At 38.0% G+C, this 25,109-nt stretch overlaps 1 protein-coding gene across 5 annotated transcripts in view; it reads right to left on the bottom strand.

The window, feature by feature from the left end:
• ptprz1a (protein tyrosine phosphatase receptor type Z1a) overlaps positions 1-25,109 on the bottom strand; it is a 265,905-nt gene that overhangs the window by 224,150 nt on the left and 16,646 nt on the right. The window lies entirely within an intron of this gene.

Raw genomic sequence — 25,109 nt, 5'->3', positions numbered from 1 at the left:
CTTCTGCCTCTGAATGATGCATATTTACTGTACATTCAGTTTGACATATGTGCAAAAGTTCTTAAAAGCAATTATATGTTTTTCAACCTCTTCTTTACCATAAGTTTCTTGATTACCATTACTTTCTTGGTCAACATTTAGTAACATCTAAAGCCTTTTCAATCTTTAAAGGTCATATCCTGTACACTTATTATAATCAATTATCACTAACTTCCCCAGTTAGATATGGCTGAACTGTCTTCCAGTGATGCTTTTATTTCTCCAGGAAAAGTTTGTTCATTAGGAAACATTAATTAATTCCTTAAAATAGATTAAATGTTTACATTAAATTATCTAATTTCATAATTTATTTAGCCAGTTTCCCCTCATACAAACCTTTTCCATTTTGTCTATCTTTTCTATGATTCAATTGTAATATGCAGATACCAACCATGATTAGCCTACAGTCACATCTTAGAGGCAGCTATTGGATCAAATAAGTCTATTATGATATGCCATAATTCATCTTTATTATTGGAAATGTAACCTGTATTCAGATTAACACATTTAACATCCTACCATTTTCCCCTAATGTAACCTGAGTCTTGGAATTTGTGACTTTATTTTAAGGTCTTCGCCTTTCCTTACAAAAATCAACTGACGTTACCCATTTGCTTTTCTGCTTTACTACCTTGAAAATTCACATTTTATCTGTATTTGAAAACTACTCCCTCAATCTTTTTGGTTTAAAGTCTAGTCCACCACTCTACCTATTTGATCTACCAGATCTTCTTTTTGTATTTCTTAAAAATCAGAACTCAAAAAAATTGCATGTATGACAAAATTTGACTGGCATTTCTCAGATTTTATAGAAACATCCATTGTGGTCATAGCAAATTCTTGTCCATGTCAAAATGAATTCAGAACACTAACATGACTGGTTGTGGGAGGTAAATATATACTTATATTTATAACATAAATCAGCTTTAAGTTCAATAAAACATTTGCATTTTCCAGAAGCTTAACTTCTATTTCAATTTTCAGTTCTAATTCTATTAATATCAACATAGCATCATGGTTAAAATGCCTTCAATCAAGGATGGGTGGCAATGAAGGGATGAATTAGTCACTGGGACACACAGCATTGGAAAAGGCCCTTCAGCTCACAAGTTCGTGCTGACCATCAATCGTCCATTGATATGCATTCTACACTAATCCCATTCTATTCTCCTCACCATACCATCAACTACCACCTCTCCCATGCCCATCCTCCAATTCTACCACCCAGCTATACTCTAGGGTCTATTTAAAGTAGCTAATCAACCTACACAGCTTGTCCAACTTTGGGATATGGAAAGAAGCTGGAATAGCTGGAGGAAACACACACAGTCACAGGGAGAGCTTGCAAACACTACGTGGAGAATGCCGGAGGACAGGATTGGACCTGGGTCACTGAAGATGTGAGGCAGCACAGAGTTGGGTACTTCAGGGCTAATTGTGTTTTGTCAACATGATTGACTTTTGTTGGTGAAACGACAGAGTGAGTGAATGACTATGCATGTACAGAGTATGTAAGCCCTCAAAGAGCTTTGCTTTTAATGTTCTGCTTATGGACTTGATAACTAAGGTGAAACCCACCAAGAAAAGAGGCAAGGAAACAAAGTTAGTTCAGGGAAACAAACACAAAATGCTGGAGTAACTCAGCACATCAGGGGGCATCTGTGGTGAGAAATGAAGAGCCTACATCAGGACACCTAGTTCATTCAGACACAGAGAGTGAAGGGTTTGTGCTAAATCAAAGGTCAAAGTTCAAAGTAAATTTATTATCAAATTACATATACGTCACCATATTCAACCCCGAGGTTCATTTTCTTGTGGGCATTCACAGTAAGTACAAAGAAACACAGCAGAGTCAATGAAAAACTGCACACAACGAGATGGACAAACAACCAATGTGCAAAAAACAACAGTATGTGCAACTACAAAAAGAAAAAAACAAAATAATAATAATAAATAAGCACTAAATATTGAGAACACGTGTTGAAGAGTCCTTGAAAGTGAGTCCATAGGTTATGGGACAAGGTCAGTGTTGGGGTGAGTGGAGTTGAGTGAAGTTATCCCCTCTGGTTCATGAGCCTGATGGTTGTGGGGTAATAACTGTTCCTGAACCCAGTGCTGTGGGTCCTGAGGCCAGTTTTCTCCTTCCTGATGGCAGTAGTGAGAAGGGAACATGACCTGGATGGTCGGGAGCCTTGATAATGGCTGCTGCTTTCCTACCATAGTGCTACGTGCAGATGTGCTCAATGGTGGCAGGGATTTAGTTGTTGTAGGCTTTTCCATTCAAGGACATTGGTGTTTCCATATCAGATCATGATGTAACTAGGCAGTATACTCTCCACCACACATCTATAGAAGTTTCACATTTGAATTGAAGAGAAGTAAACAAGGATTCAGCATTAGCACTACCACTGTTATTGAAGTAAATTAACTACAATAATTTTGGGGCATAGGTCTATGGATCACAGAAGATGACGAGCACAGTAAAAGACTTCAAGGGGACACTGGCAGACTAGTGGATTGGGATGACATGTGGCAAAAGCATTTCAGCATGTAAATTTGTGTAAGGAAGAATTAGAAAAGTCCATAAATAACATTAAGTTTTGTAGCTGTGGAGGGCAAGATGATGATCTGGGTTGCTTTTGGACAAATCATTAAATGAGGCGATAGGTCATTAAATATCCTAATCATAAGAGTATAAAACACAGTAAATTAATCTATATAAAGCACAAGTTTGGTCCTATTTGAAGTCTTGGAGGTTCTTGGCACTATGTTTTAAGAAGGGCATGAACAGTTTGACGATTTGAAAGGGTTACATATGTAATTTATTGGAAGGGCTTTAGTATGTGTTCTTGTTCTACAACAGGCTTCAGAAGATTCCCTTGTACTCCACAAAGCAAAGAAAGACAAGAAAGGATTTAATAGAAGGATGCAAGATTATGATAAAGTGAAGGGAAAAGATGCCAATAGCTGAAATGCTGATTTGCAAAGGGCACAGATTTAAAGTTACAAGCAAGAGATCAGGACAATGAAAAAAAAATTCATTAGCAAACAATGATTGATCCAGAATGTGTTGAGTTTTAGAAACATATTCAAAATAATCTTCAAAAAGAGAATTAGAAAGGAGAAGAAACTTCCATAAAAATAGGGAAAGAGCGGTGGAGAAAGATTAACTCTTCAAGTATGCTAGTGCAGATTTGATCGACCAAATGATCTCCTGCCTCTTCTATGAATTAGAGTTGCACGGCACTTCCTGAAAGTATTAATTTGTTGATGTCACTTTTAATTACACATAAATTATCTAATATGGTCAGAAAAAGGAAAGTTATAATTAGTTATACTTCAACATGGATGTGACACACCCATTTGGAGAATCAAACAATTCAGTTAAATGTTTTAGTAATTTTTTCTGACTTGGGTGCTTAGGAAACCTATTACTTCAATCCAACATTTCTTCAAATATCCTGTTGTCATATTAATTACAAACTATTTTTGGATCCAAAGAGATTGCAATGTTAGAGATGCTATTCTCTAAAGCACTTACTTAGAAATTGACTAAAACTGTTATTGCATGTAAAGCTAATTCTGATGTGTGTACCTTTGATACAAGGCTAATCTTTTAATATTTGTTTTTATTTCCTACCTCAGAAGAAGTCAAGTGGTTTAAGTTTCACGTTTCCACAAATGCTGCATGAAAGTTATTTTGCTCCAACAATGTTGATGCTGATGATAGTGAAGATCATCAAACCTTAAAGGATTTTCCCATGGTAGCCAGAGACCACTGGATGAAAGACTACCATGGTGAGTGGAAAACATGACAAAGGGTAAATCCAAAATCCTATGTGTGTGGCCATTTCTTCATGTAAGCTTCTTCATGATCAGCCCGACTCTGTGAAAGGTCCCTGCCACTACAAGATGCAGGATGTTCAGTGCTGCAGAGATTATAACACCTGTAGAAACTAACAAGACTGCAATTGCTGTAGAAAACATATCTTGAGCATTGTAAACAACACCACAGTGAAGATGGTGGAAATCACTTCTCATTGGTCACCTTCAGTAAGCTTTGCTTCTTGTGGTCCCATGACTGTGATAGACCAGCCATTTCTTCATTATCAGATGTCCAATTTCAAAAGGTAGTTGATCTGCAGTGCAGTGCCAAATGTATGATGTCACAAGATCTAAAGATCTACCGAGCTGGCATGAATCACTCACCCTCCCAGAAATATCTAGTCAAATTTTGCAATGGTTGCAGTTCTGGAAATTATTAAGAAGGCAACCTACTCAAGGTATATAAAATCAAATTTTGGGCAGTTAGCAACTAATAAACAAATACTAATCAATGACATTTCTAGACAATTGTATTTTAAATCATAATGCATTCTGGAAAATAATGCTTGAAAGGCAACTCAGTTGTGCGACACTAAATGGAAACACATGGATGCACCCAGAGGGAAAGACTTTAAAACTCCACTCTGTTTTATCATGCAGTTATATTTATAAACCAAACCTCTACAAATCAAAGCTAAAAATAAATAAGATACAGGTTTAGTATTCTAATCTGCTAACTCCCTCGTCTTGGTAAAATCATTTCACAGGAAATGCAAGAGCCGAGCTCTTTCACAGGAGTCTAATCAAGGGAACATCACCAATGGCCTCCAAGCCAACAAGAAGAGTACTAGTTCAGACCTAGCAACAAATGACCCTTTTGCCTTTCAACCCAAATATAGCTGGTAGTGCAAGATGTGGGGATAAGTTTATAAATTTTTCAGAAATAAAAGAAGATATAATTCAAGCACAACATATTGATTTGAGATGGTTATTAAGTGAAATATCAATTTGAAGCAGTTTTAATGTATGGTATTAAAAGTACTTGGACCATTTGCTTTAATACCTAAAGGCATCTGCCAGAATTAGTCCTACAGTAATAGCACAGAATCTTCTCCCATAACAATGAGGAATATCAGGACCATCATTCAAGTGCACGCGGAATTGGAAATCCAATATTTCCTGAGGTGTTTCTGACTGCCTTCCTCATGAAATCCAGTGGTAAAGCACCACTGTGTAGTTCATCCAGAGGGGCACTGGGAAATCTACTTGCTGAGCCAATGCTGGTTTCCAGGCATGGATCAAGCAATACCATCTATTTCAACATGAGGAGAGGCAAGTAACAAGTAACTTATATTTCTTTGGGTGAATTACATTAACAATTGTTCTTCATTATTTTACTAAAACACAAAAACAGACTTGAAAAATTTATGAATTTTCAAACGATGAATACCAAAATTAATTTTCAATAGCTTTTCAAAGTCTCTGAATGTCAGTGACTTTCATAAGGATTCAATCTGTCAGAAAGCTTTGATAGCAGGTTAAGCTAGCATGAGTTGTCACAGCATCTGAGATCTGCAGAGCTTGCTCAGATCCCACCATGTGGTGTAGTTATAACTGAAAGACCCTGTGGCTGTGCAGAGTTGTGCTAAACGCCTTGGAAGAAGCTGCTGGGATATCTGCTGATAACCTCACATTTAAAATGTGTTGAGGAAAAAAAATGTTGAAATATCAAAATTCTGTTCATTAATATGTAGAGATATATATAAAATGAACAAAATAAAACTAATTAACCTTAGCGTGTGAATTCAAAATAGCATCCAAATTCAAATGAATGTGCCATCTAGTCCCACAGATACAAAGGGTATCTGTTCCTTCACCTCAGTATAACTTACAATGCACAATCCAGCCCCAAGACTCTCTGACAAGTCCATGAACAGAGCAAGTGGTCAGATGGCCCCACCAGTCCTTAATAAACTATTGGCCAACAGTTTACTACAACCCTCACCATCTAAAATGAAGGACAATGCAGCATACATTTAATCAAGTTATATCATTCCCTCTCATCTTTATCTATATCACTAAACCAACAAATGAAGTGTTTGAGACCAACAAATGGGGTAAATAAGGTCAATTTAATTTGTCCTTAACATATGCAACCATTTTCATGCATTTGCACCACAGGCACTTCCACCATAATAACCCTACTGAAAGTTGGAATTCGAAATGAAAATTCAACCCACAAAATGGCAAATTATGGACAACAAACCATCTGCCTACCATCAATCTCAGTCAATCTCCATGAAATAACTTTCTCAGCAATGCCTCTATTACTCAGGCTTAAAATATTCAATATGACCTTGCATCTCAATCTGGATCATAAAAATACTCCACAAAGCTCACAGATGTACATCACTGACATTTACAGCTAAATTATTAATTTAAATTCTGGCCCAGAATTATACTAATAGATACAAATGTTTGGTTCCATCAAGAGATGTTGTTCTATTTTTTTTTAACAGTACAGCCTTAGCTGTGATGCAAATGAGTCATTTTCAAAAATAATTAAAAATCCATGTATGCCCCATACAGAACAATCACTTAAGCAGGTGGGAATATTATCAAAGTCACACTCGTGGAATATATTCAGATGATTGAGAAATTTCAGATTAAAACAGGGCCACGAGAGTTTCAGACTGCAGAAATAGAGTCATGAAAAGTTGTTTGAGGAATTAATTTTATGTATGTTGTATTAGTGTGGCACAATCATACCAGAACAGAAAGCTGTGTTCAAACTGGCTTTAAGTGATACTTTAGTCAGTGATTAAGCAGTATTATTCCGGTGATTAAATAAAGCTCTGAGATCATCTCAAGAGATTACACTGCCATTCCCATAATTTCTATGCTATTCCTTTCAATTATTGCGAACCTATTACAATTTCATTCCCCTTATCATAGTGCCGTGCTCTCTCTTTATTTCAGTGACTAATTATGTTAGTTTCACAGTCTATAATTATGTTCCATATTATAAGGGTAAGTGTCATTGTAATATAAAACTTACTGTAGAATTTAAACATCAAGTTTGGTTCAGTTCATTCATTCTGATTCAGCAGTTGTTCAACCTCTGATTGAAATTGAAAACGTTTAAACTCATTTATACTGGATACTACATCGTTAAAAATAATTCACATTATTTTTCTGAATCAGCCCCTGGATTTATGCAATGATATTCACATTGCTGTGAGATTAAGTATATGTATTTACAACCCTAACTCTCAAACAACCTTAACTAAATAAATAGATTTTTAAAACACTGAATCCAATTTAAGAGGGTCTAACAGCTTCAGTAGCATTTTTCATAAAGAGATTATTTAAAACATTTTCTTCATTAATATTTGTAATTTCCACAGGGTAATTATGAAAGTAATTAGACTTTGGCTCTAAAATTGTGGTTTTGTCCGATAATATTTACTGATATACTTAGTTAATTTAATCTATTTTGACTGAATGATCTGCTGTGAAACATTGCTATTAAGGATTTGTAATAATGCAGAGAGGTACACAGCTTACTGATGGTCTGAATATGGTAATTCAAATACTCCAAAAGTATCAGCTTATGTCAAACCCTAAGACCACACTAGATGGTGACACATTGCCAATTATGTGAATGTCATATAGATGATATTTGTAATTTTAAAATGTGAAATAAATGTTGCTATATATTTGATTTTCCCTCTCCTTAGGGAGAAGGGAATGGTAAATGTCTGCTTTTATTGCACTGAACAATAATTTCCTTAATCAGTGTGACAAATTTACAGAAAATTATTCCTACAAGTTTTTACACTTTTTGTATTTCCATTTAATGCAAAAATTGAAGAAAATTTTACTAATATAAATCAATATGCAATAAATAAATTATACCTTCAGGTCAATACAATTTTGTTCAACTTTTCAACCTTTTTTAAAATTTAGATGCCTAGATAATCACTGATATTAGCAAACTTTTTACCGGACACAGAACACAACCTACTAACATTACTTATCAGTCTGCCCATTACTCCTGTCAAAAAGATCACGCTCTTGTAAGCATACAAATTGCATATCTCTGGATTCACCTTCAGGAATTCAGGAAACTCGCACCACTCACAGACCACTTTACATCGGCGACACAGCAGTGCAAGCAGTTTCAGACGCCAGGGAGTGCGCATCACAAACCGCTCATGGTCCCAGAACACAGTCTACACAATCAAAAAAGCTCAACAACTCATCAAGGAAGCTGAGGAGACTGAAGAGAGCTGGGCTTTGCACATCAATATTCACGTTATCCTACAGATGTACAGTAGAGAGCATCCTAACAAGCTGTGTCGCTGCTTGGTGTGGAAACTGCACAGCGGCAGACAGGGAGGCTCTACAACGGGCTGTCAAAACTGCCCAACGTATCACTGGTACCAGCCTATCTGTCGTCAAGGACATATATGCAGAAAGGAGCCGGAAAAGGGAGCCAACATCGTGAAGGCTCCCACACAGTCTGTTCATGAACTGTCTGTCACACTCCCATTAGGAGGGGTCTATGTAGCATCCATGGCAGGAGCACCGGATGCTTAAACTGTTACTTTTCCCAACCAGTAAAGTTGATCAACACCTTCACCCACTAACTCCACCTCTCCTTTATTATTTCCCATCAGTCACATAATGTACGGTCTAGTGTCACTTAACGCACACAGAATCAATCTATATATATAAGCTATTTTATGTATTTATATTTATTTTGTGCTTTATGAATATTTTTATTTTTACTCAGTTCAAGCGGGCAAAACCTGAGGTATGGGCTTAGTCATGCACACTCATCTCTCAATCACTCAGAACTTTCAGACTATTCTAGTGGTGTTTAATATTGTAGCTTTCCAGAGATTTACATAGATATTACCATGTAGCCCTAATTGTTTAATGCTATTGCCTTTGGGATGATGCCAGTTACAGATATTACTATCAGGACAATGTATACCCTGTACATATTCCAAAATCTTTCAGTTTCCTCTTTTAGTTCAGCATATTTCTAGTGTTGTAAACTTATTTATTTCTGTACGTTATGTGTATTTGAAACAGCTATATTTATTAAGTTAATCCTGCTTGTTTACGCTGCAGTATTATGTCTGGACAGTTATTATAAATTGTCCTCTCTGTAATAATGGATCGGTTGTAATATAATTTGTAGGAATCTGATTCTAAAACTGGATCAGGCTTGTATTTATAGTAAGGTATGGTGTCGTTTATGGTGAATGATGTTTGCCACTCGACTGTGCCTGTGGAAGTAATCAGATTGAGGTAAACTGCTGCAAGTTTCTGTAATGTGTTGGATTGTTTCTGATTTCTCTTGGCATTTATTGTCTTGAATTTGGTGGTCTTTTATTTTGTATTTTTGATGACTTTTTGTGTTAACCACCTGGTCCTGTATTGTTACGAGAAACCCCTGGGAAGAGGTCTCCTACTCTGAGCCAGGTGTTTGATGTTTCATTGTCAATATCGCCTCTGCTCAGATCATGGGAATGTCTTCCATAGAGGCCATGCTCTTCCAATATTAACTTTTTCTTCTGTAGTGTTAATTTCTTCATTTTTTAGGATTGTGCTTTCATTTAAGTTTAGTGGTGTGTACTTCTTATCAGAATTGCATATGGTCTTGTGGAGTGCTGAAATTTTCATTTTCATTGATGAAAATATATCCTTAGTAGTTTTTAGCTGACTGTTGTGTAAATTTTTAATGTCTGTTATTCTTCTTCCTCCTTCTGTCCTATGTAGTGTTAATTGAAGTGTGTTTGAATGTTCATGGTGTTTTCTAAAATTTATCATTTCAGTTCCTATTTTTCTTTGTATATTTTCCAGATCAATTTCAGACCAAGATATTATATAAAAAAGAATACATTAATATGAGTACAGCGAAAGTGTTAATTGGCTGTGTTATATTTTTACTATTGACCTCTGACAGATTTTCTTAAGCCTTGAAGTAAATTCTGTCAAAAGTTTTCCCTTTAGTGCACAATGATCTATTTTCTTTGATTGTTGATATCCCAGAAACTTAAATGTTTCATATTCATCCATCGATTGTGTTGCATCCAGCTGCTCTGTTTTAAATTCTACTAGCTCTACAGCACCTTTTTTTATGTTTAATGTTCTGCAGTTATCTAGTCCAAAGTTCATGTTTATACTTTTTAAAAATAGTTCTACTATTTAAATTAATTGTTTTAGCTTTACTGATGATGGAGCATATAATTTAAAATTATCCATGTATAGAAGATGTGTCAAGGTATAATTCACTTGGTTGTCTCCGATTTGATTCAGTAAATTAGAGAGCAGATTTAAAGCTGGACAAAACTATAGTGGGCTTAGAGAGTTGCCCTGGAAAATATCTCAATTTATTCTGATAATGGTGGTTGTTTTGTTTTGGTTGTTAAAAGATAGAGTGATTCTTGTACACCAATACCTCATCAGATGTTGTAGGAATCAGATCTGGAGTAACAATTATTTCATTTTCCTTACACTTGTATACAGGAAATGACATTAAACAGTCTTGAATCTTATGAGAAAAGTACTATTATTAATCTCAATTATCATTATTTAAAATGGGTGCATTCTCTTATGTTCAAACAAATTATAATTTCATATTTCTACCCATCACAGCTTTGATTTTGTTATTTTAAACTGCCAAATAAACAAAGTAAATAATTACTGAATGCTTTCATATATTCCACAGCATTTGCCCAGTGAAATTCTACCAAGATGGAATGAATAGTAATTCTGGACCCATACAAGTTACTTCTAAGGTGCTGTTGAATTAACAACCTCACCAATCTTCTTGGAAAAGAGATTTTAATGAATAGAATAGGAATGCAAGCTATTAACTGTGACAACTTGCTGTCTGCGGGTGGTGGATCTATGTAAGTAGCACATCAATGGACAACAGACAGACAGAGGTAAAAAGAAGAATGGAGACAGAGGGGAGGTTTTGTCCTGTAATAGATATTATTCACTGACAACACTCAAGACAGAGTTGGACAAGTTGAGAAGAAGGAGGGAAGAGTCAGGAATGAACCTCATAAAAATGAGAGCAGGATGGAAGCTGGCAAGCAAGGTGGTGAAACCTTCAAGTTCTCTAAGAGTGCAGGAAGAAGCAGAAATACAGTTCTGAATGGAGATGTAAGAGTGGATCAAGGATTAAGAGAGCAAAAAGAAAAAGACAGACGTAGTTTAGACCTATGCCATTCTCTTGAAGATATCCAGCATTCTGTTTTCCTTCCAGGCTGCTGGCAGTTGTAGAGTTTTGCTTTTCCCACTCAGTATCCCATGGGCTCAGCTTTGATCAGCCAGAGCCTGCTTTGTTTCCCTTCACCCTCTATTAACCAGGTGGATTATCTGTGAATATTACTGTAAGTCCTCAAGGACACCACATCATTCAATCTCTCCTGTTTCCACCCTATATTACATTCACTTTGTTTTCTCCACCCCCCCAACATAAAATAGTTTGGATTTGTAATATTTCTATTGAAAGGTCATCACCCTGAAACATTAACACTGATTCTTTCTCCACAGATGCTGCCTGACTTGCTGAGCATCACCAAGAATCTCCAGGTTTATCTTTAAATTTCAGATTGCCGTAGTTTTCATGTTTTTCAGTTACTGGAATCCCTGTCTCTAGCACAGTCACCTCCAATGCCTTAAAGTTGTTCTTCTATGACCCCTCCTCTCTATCGTTAATATGCTGATCCACGGCAACACAGACAACACATAGACTGGCTTCAGTCATATTCAAACATTGAATAATAAATTATGGAAACGTGATTGCTAGTATCCAGGGAAAAGATATTCAGCACAATGGCTACGGAATAATTGTTGAACAGCCAGGAAAATTAAACACAGGAAAATTAATAATACTAAGTAATGTCTAAAATAAAAATGAAGTACAGTACTTATGTTGACAAATTAACATCTAATATTCTGGAAAATCTGCCAATCCACATGTATGCTGGATTATTGGAATTTTTGTAATAACTTATTCATGAAACTATGTTAATTATGAAAGGGTAATTATTCACTAATATTCAGAAGAAAATTGAGACTTTTCATACTGTGAATGCCTATCAGAACAGTTTAGGATAAGTTGTTAATATCAGAACTTTATATTATAATTTAAATATTTCAAAGGCAATAAATATATAAAACATGCCAGCATGCTCTGGTTCATGAATTATTACAAACAACGTCTCACTGCAAGTTCAACCTTTAGCTAATACATGATTACTGTTGTCATAAGATAAAGGCATATTAGCATGTAACAACAAATGGCTGAAAATGTAAATTTTTGCCACAAATTATCCCAAAGTAGGAGGTATTAAGAGACTGTGATAACTATTGCATGAGCTTTATCACTTTGACCTCATATTGAAAAGTAAATCTGACTGCAAAACTTGCAAATGTACACATTACCATGCCTTTTTGAACTCAAGTTCCATACGGCTAGCCTCAAAAAGTGAAATGAAGAGATATCCTTCCCCACTCCCCCCACCCCCAACAAAATCTTTAACTACTTATTAAGCATCAGTGGCATCCCAGAAACTGTAGTAAGACCAATCAACACAGGTACACCTCAAGGATGTGTGCTTAGCCACTGCTATACTCTGTTACGCTCACAACTATGTGGCTAGGCACAGTTCAAACACAATCTATAAATTCGCTGATGACACTACTGCTATTGGCAGCATCTCATATAGAGACAAGAAGGCATACAGGAGTGAGATAAGTCAGCAAGTTGAGAAGTTTTATAACTACAACCTCCCTCTCAATGTCAGCAAGATCAAGGAACTGATTGTGGACATCAGGAAGGGGAAGTCAGGAGAGCACACACCAGTTGTCATTGAGGGGTCAGTGGTGGAAAGGGTGAGTAGCTTTAAGTTCCTGAGCATCAACACCTCAGAGAATTTATTGATATAATCACGAAGACAGGGCAGTGGCTCCTCCTCATTAGGAGTTTGAGAAGATTTGGTGTGTCACCAAAGATTTGTGCAGACTTCTACAGATGTATGGTGGACCGCATTCTGACATTGCATCACAGCCTACTCCAAAGCGCAGAATCGCAAGAAACTGCAGAGAGTCATAGACTCAGCTAGTTCCATTATCAGCATAACCTTCCTGGTCATCAAAGACATCTTCAAAAGGCTGTGCCTCAAGGTGTTAGCATTCATTGTTAAGGACCCTCACATTCCAGGACATGCCTTCTTCATTTGGGAGGAGGTACGGGATCCCAAAGACCCACACTCAATGTTTTAAGGACAGCTTCTTCCCCTCTGCCATCAGATTTCTGAATGGTCTATCATTCCCCTTTTTGTGATATTTATCCATTTTTGTAACCTATGATAATTCTACTGCTGTTGCAAAACAACAAATTTCAGGACACATGTCAGTGATTATAGACCTGATGCTGATTCTGGTAAAGCAGGAAAAAGGGGATCAAGAGGAAAATACTACGGAAGAAATGCCTAGAATTCATCGCTGCTTTCTCTATTGCAATTACATTTCAACTCCATCACAATTAAACATACAAAATCCAGTAAAGCTTTTATTGTGCAAAACACCTTCAATTCAATCCTTTATGCACTTAGAACACATATAAACCTGTCTCTGAATTCATGATCCAAAAATACAATACCATGACAAGATTTTGAATATGATCATATAATTACTGATAGTTTCTTCCAGCTTTCAATCTATGCACTGAATTTTATAGGTCTCTGCTACTTCATTCAGCCGTAGGTTAAAGTATTCTTCAAAACTCTGGGCTACCATTACAAACAGATAACTTTAGTTTCTGTGAAGTTATTAGCGTGTGTGTAATATATTCCAGAGCAGATCTCTGGAAGTAACGTTGCACATTCAATGCCTGCGCATTATCAGTACACTCCTCCAGCTCAAAGGTAGCATTGGCCTTCATAAGCATCTCCTTCCAGGCCATGTAGAATATGAATGATTCAAATGCCTTCGTAGGTAACCCCAATGCAGCTTATGAAGCTGCAGCTTTTTTCCTTTTGTGCCAACACAGCACTGTAGTACTCAAACTTTGTGTGTTTGCACTTGTACTCTGCGCTTGTCCCTCCAACTACTTTCTCTTGTGGAAGTTTGGTAGATCACAGAGCTTGGCTAAATGTTTGCAGACATTTCGGCTCCAGTTGAGAAGCCATCATCAGAGCGCAGTTGAGGGTGTTGTCTCTTCAGAACATCAGCTTATATGCTCCTCCCAGGTCCCAATGGATATTAATTAGACTTCGTGATCGGGTTGACTGGTTCAGAACATTGTGAACAGTTTAACAATAGAAGATTCTGATTGGCTAGGCTCAAGGGAGGGCCATTGGAAGTGTTTGCTTCGCTGTCCAGATCTCAAGATTACTGGCGATTCATTGATATTTGACATTTCTCTTTTCTCTATAAGGGTTCATATACCAGCTCTATGTCAATGTGTTTGTTGATACATCCGTCTGTAGAGAACCACGCTTCGAGAAATTCTTGTTCTTGCTTGACTCAAGACTCTGGCTGTTGTCCCGTTGAAATATTGTCCATCTTCATCTTTATGAGCTGAAGAAGTTAGTCTCTCTTGTTTTAGCTGATAGTCTCTTTTGTTTTAATTTAACTTTAAGGTACATGATTTAGTCTTTAAAATCAAGACATGTAGTTCAGCAAGCAAATTATGGCCTGCTCTTTGGCTCTCTCCTTAATCTTTCCCATGGTGGGAAATTGAAAAGTTCAGGACTGTCTGTAACTTCCCAGAATTTTTATGGTCTTCCAATGTTTGGAATAGAGGAGCAATATTCTGAATACAAAAGGGTTTGTTTTTCATTGCTTTTTAATGATGCCAATGCATCCGTTAGTCTCCTTTTCTATTATTCATATATATATGCATACATGCTTTTACAAACAGGTTATCGACTCGGCCTAAATAAAGATTACTGACATAAAACTTTAAATTTATTTCACTCTCCATAGATGTGGACTGACCCACTGGCTATTTCTCACATTTTCTGTTTTTGTGTCAGATGTCCAGCATCTGCAGATTTTTGGTTCTGCAGTTCACCCCTTCAGTTTATTAGAAGTGTTCTGGCACTTTCACATCCTCAGCAAAGTGAATAGAACCATGGTGTTACGGAACTAAAAATTGTAAATTGCCAAGATTTGCCTGTGATAAGTTTAACTTCTGAACAAAACTTTTAAAAAGTGTTTCAATCACAAAAGATCAAGCCAAGTTTAATTCAATTGTTTCCAAAAGAATTGTTCCTTTTGTATATTTAGCCTGAGGAAAATAGATAATGAAAGCAATAAATATTTCAACCTTCCTTCATAATCACTAGACCTGGGATCAAACCTTAATCATTTAGCATAAGAATAGAACCAAGTCAAAATGAACCAGAATACTACTCTTTCAGAATACCAAAAGAAAAGTACTCAGTGTATTTCACAAACACTGAGAAACAATAACTATTGTTACAGAGAAGTCCACTCTTTGGTAAAAGGTAAGGGTATGAACGACATGACATTTATTTTGGAAGGACTGGTGTAGAAAGATGTAGCCAGCAGTTTCAGTGAGAACCACCAGCAAACTGCAATGTGTGAGTCAGTACAATCCCACTTTGCAAACCCATCCTGAAGTCAGGATTAAGCTGGGGTCAGATGTTCATTCCACCACTAAATCAATGAGTGAAGTACAAACACAGTGAGCAAAGGGATAGGATGTACTTCTCACCTGGCCCCTCAGTTTTTGTGTATTGTGGCCTGACTCATTTGGGTGTGGGAACTTTTCTAATTAACTAAACATTTTCTCATTTAATTTCCAGCATTTGAAAATGATTCAAAGTTTGATTTTAATTTTTAATGATTTATATCTATGTCATTGGAGACACACAGTTTTTTTCCCCCCAGAGATGTTTAGGAATCATTGAAAGATCTTTGCCAGCAATTCTCAAGGGGCCTGATGCTGACTTGCCCCTGAGCTTTGATCCCTGTAGTGAGACCTCCAGCAGAAATCTGCAAAGTTGGAAGAAGCAATAAACTGCTTGAAGGGCAGCCCAAACAGTGGGTGCAGTGTGACTCCTTAATCCCCAATCTATAACAACAACTTTGGGTCCTCTTGGAATGGTGTTGGAGCATCCTTAACATTTATAGCAACATGTCAATGGGGTCTTGGCTGCACACAATCTGGCATATCCCGCATATAGCCAATCACATCCAGTAAGGATACAATGAAGATTGCAGAAGGGCATGGTAAGAGCGGACATACCTAAAAGCCAAGCTCCAACTTTGCGAAACTGTAAAATATGACGTGTGCTGCCTGTCAGAGACCTAACACAGATCTGCTGTCATATCACACCTAGCTATGAATAGAAGTGTAAAATTAAACTGTTATCCAGAAGACTATCCAAGAATATTCCCATCCCATACAATGAACAATGTCTGGTATCCTCTGACAAATGAGTCATCTCAAAGTATTTCCACCATCCACGAGGCACAAGTTAGGACTATGATGTAATATTCATGACTTGTCTGGATGAGTACAACTCCAACAATACTCAGAGAGCTCAGCTCCATTTTAGATAAATCAGTCCACTTAATTACTAAGAAATGTGCAGTATTATTGCACTGATAACCTCACTGTATTACCGAAACAAAGCAATAGATCACCATGGAGCAATTGTGAGTTAGTCAACTAATGTATACCTTCCAATTTACAAAGCTACCTGAACCAATAAAACTTTTAATCAGCAGAGCTACAGCTTAATGGAATAATACTTTACATGTTATGTAATACAAATTTTGTATGTATCATGCTATATGTCACAAGTTACAATGTAATATAAAATAATACTTGCACTGGGGGTAGATTAAGCTGGCAAAAAATTGTTTCCAAGGTATGGATTCTACTACAGCTATATAGCCTTATGATCATTGTGAATTCTTTATTGTATCAAAACAATATCACTGTGATGCCATTAAATAATTGGGCGGCTAATTAAAGATTATTGACTGATGCTGAAGTGTAGCTTTTGCCAGACTAATGAAGTTTTATTCAACGATAAGAGCTCAGGACTAAATAAGGATTAAAATAACAAGTCATAACCACACAAGGCTGAAATTGAACTTAGCCATCTCCAGTTCATCAACATGCAAAATATGTCTCAGGTGTCTGCGGAGGAAACAGGCTTTATCAAGATTCTGAGCCGGGTGACTTCCTCCATTCATCTGTTTGATCAGTCTGATTCTGACTCTACAGGGCTTTTCAAAATGTATTTGGTTTACAGCAGCTGCCTAGGAGAGGGATGGGGCAGAATATGAGAGAAGTGGGGATGGTGCATCAAGAAATACCCAGAGCCTGATCTTTTGCATCCCATAGTTCTAAAGAAGTTAGTTATGGAAATAGGTGCATTGGTTATCATTTTCCAAAATTCTATAGATGTCATAAGGGCACGGCTGGGAACGGACCCAAGTGCAAGACACAGACACTAAAGTACTAGGGGCAGGACTAGGATACAGGACGATGGCAAGGACATGGACAGGAAAACCAGGAACCTAGAAATCTACAGGCTCGAGGTGAGGCAGGAGACTTGAGATTTGGCAGGCTCCTCCTGGGCAAGGCATGGATCACCACCCGACAGAGGCAAGGGACAGGAAGGGACAGAACCAACCCCAGGTAATGGCAAGACAGCCTGGCTTACCTGGGTGGACGCAAGGGACAGGAAGGGACAGAACCAACCCCAGGTAACGGCAAGACGGCCTGACTTACCTGGGCGGAGGCAAGGGACAGGAAAGGAGCTAGGTACAGGGTGGCTCCAGGACCAGACAGCAAGACAAGGCAAGGCTACTGGCAAAGCAAGGCAAGACGAGAACTTCAGGTGAGGCAAGAGTTACCGGCAACACAAGGCAGGGCTTCAGGTGAGGAAACAGAAGGCAGAGGAGGGAATCCAAGCAGTAAGGACAAGAACAATCCAGCAACCAGGCCCTGCTCTCTGGAGGTATTTATGCAGCCAGTCCCAAATAGCATCAGTTGCCTCAATTAGCTCAACAAGGACAGAAACAGGGTCGAAAGGAAAACCTGGAGCAAGGGTCGATGGACCGGACCTTGAACCGGAATATGGATTTCACGGACCGGACTATGACAATAGATCCTAAATAATTCTTGGGAATTTGATAACACAAATGGAACTATAGGCAGGTTAGCCCAGTACTGGTAATGGGGAAATGGTAGTGGTGATTGTAAAAGAATGAAATTACAAGACACTTAGAAAGTATCCACAGAATTAAACAAAGTTGACATGAATTTCAAAATACAAAATTGTATTTGATAAACATACTGAGGGTTTTTTTTTTAAGGACACAATTTGCAAAACAAGTAAGGGAGATGTGATGTACTTGTACTTTCAGGAAGCTTTTCATAAAGTCCCATGTGGGAAGTTAGTGTGAAAATTCAAGTGCATGGTACTGAGGACCAGTACAAAGGTAGACAGGCAGAAGTGTTTGAATGAACATAGAGCATAACCCTGAAGACTGGGATCTACATTCAATAAATTAATGTAACAGAAGGAATTTGTATATATAGTAGACAAGGCAACAGGAACAGAAAGAGATGATGAGAAGAAACACACTCCAGATGCACAAGCTTGATAGGAAGCTGGCAATGGCCTAAAGATGGAATTATAGAGGTTAGCTTCTCAGAGGAACCCAAGGTATGCCTGTCAGGTGAGGCAACAGCAATTCAGCAGTCCTGTACAACACAAAAGTCCTATTGGGTTTAGTGGTAACAAAATGGTAAAATTGATGTGCTATAATAAGCAACTGATTCAGAGGCAATGTCTTGTTGAATTTTATGTGCTGTTACTTGCTATTCACAAGGATGTGCTTACTCTATGATCTCAGCCTGTGAAATCTTATGAACATCAAGTATAGAACGCAGAAGAACCCAGAAAAGCCATGTGTATGTTGAATGATGAGGGACTGATGTTCATAGGGAGATGGGAACGCTTGTACACAGGTGAATGTTATATTCCTTTCCATTATAGGAGGACTTGATTGCAGAAATAAGGAAGTACTAATGCTTGGTGAGACTGCACCTTGAGTGTTGTGTAAAGTTTGAGTCTTCTCCGTGGATTGTCACCTTGTCATGGTGGAGAAGCTTGTGTGGTCCTGTAATCCCGAGAGCAATGCTCCTGGTAGGGTCACCCATGGCAGTAAGGACAAGGGAGAGGTCCCTGACAAAGAACAATCCATCCAAGACCTCAATGGTGGAACAGACGGACCAAGTTACTTTGATCTCAACAGCCGTGAAGGCAGATGAGGGCTGCAACAAATCCATCAGCTCCAATCGTCGTGGTTTCCATGCCATTGGAATAAGTTGGTTGATTTGTGAAGTATCGTGTGCTTCTTGGAGTGCAACATCAAGTACACATTAAACAAATACATGCACAGGCATCTTCACTCTGTGGGCTACTTCTTCAGAATGAAGACCATCATCCTTGACCTCGAGGGATAGCCACAACGATGAAAGTTTGAGCCTTAAATGGGAAAGGATGTATTTGTCACACAGCAAGTCCAGCAAGACTCATTATGTTGGTTCCAGAGATGAAGGGTTTGCAGCACAATAAGAGACCAAGTAGACTGAGATTTTAGACAGTCCCAATGAAGGGTCTCAGTTTGAAATATTAACTTTCATTTTCCTCCTTAGATGCTGGGTGACCTCCTGAGTTCCTCCAGCATTTTGTGTGTTGCTCAAGATTTCCAGCATCTGCGGAATTTCTTGTGTCACCAAGTAAACTGAGACTGTATTCAGCAAAGTTTAGAAGGAGAGAAGATCCCTTCAAAGTTTAAAAATTAACTTTTAAAGGCATGACAGGGTAGATTTAGGGAAGCTTCCTCTTAAAGAGTTTGAATCTAGGGCAGCACAGTTTGTGAAAAAGGGGTAGGCCACTTAGGACTGAGATAAGGAGAAATTTCTCTATCTCAGGAGGCTGTGGAAACAATCATCAATTTTATGCAAAGAGATTTTGATATATTTCTGGATATGGCAGGAATTGAGAGATAGGGTGATAGTGATGAAAAATGGCACTGAGGTAGAAGATCAGCTAAGATCCATAGGGACGGCAGAGCAGCTTCAAAGGACCAAATAGCTACTCCAGCTCCTCTTTCTTATGTTTTTACGACTTGGAGATAATCCCCTCAAATCAGTGATGAGGTCTGTCAGTTTGGTGGATCTTCAAATAACTGAGACCACCAATTCTAGATGCTGGTTTCTCAGTAATGGGAGAAATCTTTGCTCGGGGAGTGAGATTTGCATCTATGGGATTGTCCACCTTAATGACAGTGGCAAGATGCTCTGTATACAGACTTAATGCAAAGCCAGGATCCTCCAGTTGAGGTCCAACTCAATGAACTGAAGTTTGACTTATTTTTATGTTCAGGTTCTCTTTTTCCAAAAGTACCCTTTCCTCATCACTATCCAAGCCTTAAAAATAGCATTATTTAAATTACATTCTCCATCCTGTTTATGTCACGACCCAGTGTCAAGGTTATGAAGCAATTATATGAACAAATGGAACTTTCTGAATAAATATTAAACTATTTCTTGGACAGTGGTTAATTAAACTTTAAAATTACTTCCTGAGGAGGTAAATGCAAACTCTATCTTCTTATTTTTCATCACAGCATTATGATTCATTATAAAGATCTTAACCTTCCAAAAATATGAACAGATTGATTAATATAGTTGATGCCAAGCCATGGTAATGAGCTTTTCTGTCACATTCTCCCACTGGTTAATGAGGGCAAGAAATAGCTTTTACTCTTACAAACTCATGCATCATAAACCTGACACGTGCTGACATCTTCCATGTTACATTAGTGAGTGAAGTAAAATATGACAGAAGTAATTTAAGAAGGAAACCAATTTGAGTACATCTCACTGCCTTGAAAATAGAGGTCAACTGTTGGGAGTTCTTGACGTAATCTGATAAAAGGTCAACACTTTGGTCAATGTCCTCCCAAGATGTACCCATCATGTTCTGCCCATGGATCTCCATCTTCCTGCTGCAGACAACATCCAGCATTTCACACTATGTTTGGACTCTGGGTTCAAGACAGAACTTCATTGATTCATTGTTTTGTCAATACTGTAGGACTCACTGGGGGAAGGGTTTGATAGTGTGTTCATAAATTAGGGGCCAGGATTAATGGAAGTTATTAACTGACCAACTCTTCATTCAGAAGTTCAGATTGTCTCCAACATGGTCTCTCCTGAGGCAATGTGGTCCAAGGTGGCCTATAATGATACAAAAGCAGTGCTGTGTGGGGAATTTGCCTCAATGCATGAAACTAAAATGTGGCCCAGAAGTACCTCGTTATATTTGTAGAGTTACGTCACCACACACTGACAAAAAGTGTTTGCTTTCACATTTTATTCCAAAACATAAAAATCAACTTTCAATTGGAATCCACTGAAAGTATAGCATATTTGAATTTCAGAATACATGTTTACATATATATTTCAAACTGCTTTGTATTCAGCAAGTTTGTCTGAAATGTGTTTAGGTAAGCAATATCACAGAATGGCACTCACAGAAAACTGTTAAAAGATACTTTTTGGTAAATGTCAAACCTGGAAGAAGGCCAAAGGATAAACATAAAGAATCGGGATCATTAACCTTTATTTGAATTATTAAAGCAGGCAAAAAGGTCTCAGACTTTAACCTCTCACTCAAAATAAAGCATCTCCAACAACAGAGCAAAACTGAGAGGCAGACATAATTATGTGCATAATCTTGAAAGGGTGCAAGAAATAACTAAATGATGACTCAAAGCACCGGCAACTTGGGTAAATAAGGTCAGACACTTTACATTGCCTTTCAAACACGTGGCAGAAAGATGCACATCCATGGGCATTCATGATACATGTTTGCTGTGACAATGGTTTACATTATTTATATGTGCTAGGTTTCAGTTCTGCAAGTTACAATGATCCATTTCACAAACAGTATTATAAAAACATTAAATGCTCATGTTTCACCCATTCTTGTTATCAATTTCTTTGTTAACAATTTATCACATCCAGCATATACCCTGTCTGTGATAATACCTATTACCTGAACACCATAATGCCATAACTCTTGATTTTTGTATGCCCATTTCTCTCCAAAGCAGCGTTCCTATCTTTTATATATGTAACGTTCCCTTTCTGATGCAAAGTATATCCAGTTAAAAAAAGTATTTCATCTTTTACAAAGAATGTTGCATTGTAGACATTGAAGCTTTACAAATTTTGTAATCATAACATAATATTCCACAGATGGATCATTCTTTAGGAAGACTATCACTTTCCTGTCCTTCCTCTGTGCCACTGTAATTCCTTGCCTTTCACATATTCATCTGAATCTGCTTATTGAAACTGCTTCCACCACCCTCTCAAGCAGTGCAATCTTGATCGCAGCTCCCTGTGTGTTAAACAGTAAAATATCGCCTCCACAGTTTTGGCCTATTACTTGACCATCTTTTTCCCTACTGACTAAAACTTTACCCAATAGAAGAAAAATATTCATGATTTCAAACACATCTATCAAATTTCCTCTTCCTGTTCCTTGCTTCAAGAAGATCAAGATAGTGGTACATAAGAGCTTTTCTCTTGAAATCAATCTAACCAAATTAAAAATTAAACTCATGAATTTTAATGATGTATTATGTACCCAGGAACGATTGTCGAAATACACAAAATAAGAACTCATTTAAAGCCATTGTAAATGTAATTTGCACCACAACTCTCTAATTTGCTTACATTTGTTGTTCATACACATCAGTATTACTTATTCCCAGAACTTGGTTTCTTAAATACTCTTTAAGAATCAAATTTGTGTCTTGTGTTTTATTTTCAGATTACAGGGCATCTGCGGCTGAGAGATATAATGTGCACATTCCATGTATAATAACAGGCAAAATATCTTTCCTGATTTACCAAATCTCAGTACTGATTGTATTTATTACATCTTTTCAAGCCACACCAAATTACTTGCAAAGAAATTGTCTGCTACTCTGCATCTTTGCCCATCTGTCCTCCGATTTCCAACCTCACTCAGAGTTGTAAGCATTACATTTATTAGCTGGTATATCTTCACAGCTGGATCTCTCACCTCATACTTTGCCTGTGGTGAATGGCATTTCTATTCAGAGTGAAATATTTCAGAATGAGCTCTGTGGCGTTGAAAGTAATCTTTGCAGTGTTGCTAATACTCCATTTTCATTTCCTTTAAGGAATATTTTCTACCACAAATTTCAATATGTACAGACAGATTTAGAAATTTTCACATACAGATCCAACTCTACTTTATTGAGCTCTCCTTTACTGAGCTCACTTGTTTTTGCCAATCAAGTGTGTTATATGTACATGCTGTCATTTTGTCATCTACTTGTAAAGTTAGAGCCTTTTTTTCTCCATTGTGATGTGACAGTATCATCTTGGCGAAACTCCTGAAGTTTGCTAAAACTTATTTCATGGATTTGTGGTCACTAATATTTGGTATCTTATTTCATTAGTCCTCTTAGGTTCTGGATGTCCGAACGTGATGGACGAATGTGTGCATGTATTGGATTAGTTACAGAAAGTTTCTTAATTCTTCCTCATTTGGTGTGTTTAACATTCTGAAAAACTGGTGGTCTTTGACCTTTATGATGCATTTGCCAGCACTTAGCATGCATCCAATCTTTCTGGTTCTTTTTCTTATGGGGCTGACAATCATAGGGCTTCTCATCCACTCCGCACGTCTGAATGTCATTGGCTCGGCCTATTGCTTCCTCATATAATCTCATCAACCTTTTTCCTAAACACATGCTGCTCTAAAGGGCAAAATGTAATGGTGGAACACATATCTTCCAAATGCTATATTAAACATTAGCAACAGTGAAGATTCCATTTTAAGGTTCATATTTCAACTAGAAACATTGTCCTCTGCCAGCACTCCCAATATTTATTCCAGAGTTGGTACGGGGTATGGCTCTTCTTGATAATGTAATGTGTGTCTTTTTTGTCCAGACATACACTTGCCATCCATTAGGCTTTTCTTTCTTCATAACGAAGTTCACCCACTGAGTGAGTTTAGTGAGTTGGCATTGTGAGCCAGGTAAAAAGGTAAAGTCTTACACTTTAACTGCTTTTACGAAGGTGGCTTTCAGGGATTTTTCTTGGAACATTTGCAATTTGATCAACACTGTTTCCAGAGTGCATATTTTCTGGTCCAACCACATTGATGTCACAGCCAAGAAACCTCACCGATGCCCCTACTTCCTCAAGAGGCTAAAGAAACTTGGCATCTAATGCACAAATAATCATGTGTTTCCTCATGCAATGCCATTTTAGAGAGCTAGTAGAAAAAGTTTTAATTAAGATCCTTGTGAACTGGCCCAACATAGGGAACTCCAATTTCAACTTCTTGTTCTGCAGCAGTAAGATTGAAGGGCTCTCCCTCAGCAGGTCTCAGCCCAGTGCAGAGATCCCAATGGGTGGGACTGCTTCCCTTACACTGCTCTCCTTTAGATCCCAAACCCTCTCCTCCTTCTTCTTCTTCTTAAGCACATCACCCCTTCTGGGGCGTAGACCTCTGACAGCAGATCAGCAGAGTCTTCTGTCCTGGACTAGTCTTTCAAGATTTCCCAGGTATACCCCATCGCCTTGGTGTAGCCTTCCTCCCCCAGGTCTTTGGAGCATCTGTTGGCATTTCTGTAGCACTGGGCTCTTGTGGATGAGTTTGTTAGCCCTGTGCCCAACCCTGCTCCTTTCAACCCTGCTTTGGACCATCCATGGTGGAGTTTCTCCCTTCCTACTCCCAAGCTTGGCACTGATTCCCACTGCAGCCCCAAAAACTCAGGACTTGTGCTATCTACTGCCCCCCCCCCCCACCCCAGGCCTCAGACACACAGCTGCCTACAATGCCGACCTACCCATCTCAGACCCCAACCCACTAACACCTCTCCTGGCTCACCAGCTGCCAGAATACAACTTTCAACCAAGCCATTCCCCACTACCGCAGAGCCTCCACTCCCACCCCAGAGACCTCATTTTCCATACCCTCTGGCTCCAACCAGATTCTGACCAACACAACCCCTCTGCTGGCTCAAACAGGGTGGAGTTAGTAGCAGCAATTTAGTGCATCAATTTACATGTGTAGGGCCAAACCTACCGCATGTTA

The sequence above is a fragment of the Mobula hypostoma genome, chromosome 9, assembly GCF_963921235.1.
Source record: "Mobula hypostoma chromosome 9, sMobHyp1.1, whole genome shotgun sequence".
Taxonomy (NCBI): domain Eukaryota; kingdom Metazoa; phylum Chordata; class Chondrichthyes; order Myliobatiformes; family Myliobatidae; genus Mobula; species Mobula hypostoma.
The sequence above is the reverse complement of the archived record's forward strand: the minus strand, read 5'-3'. Positions and strand labels throughout refer to the sequence as shown.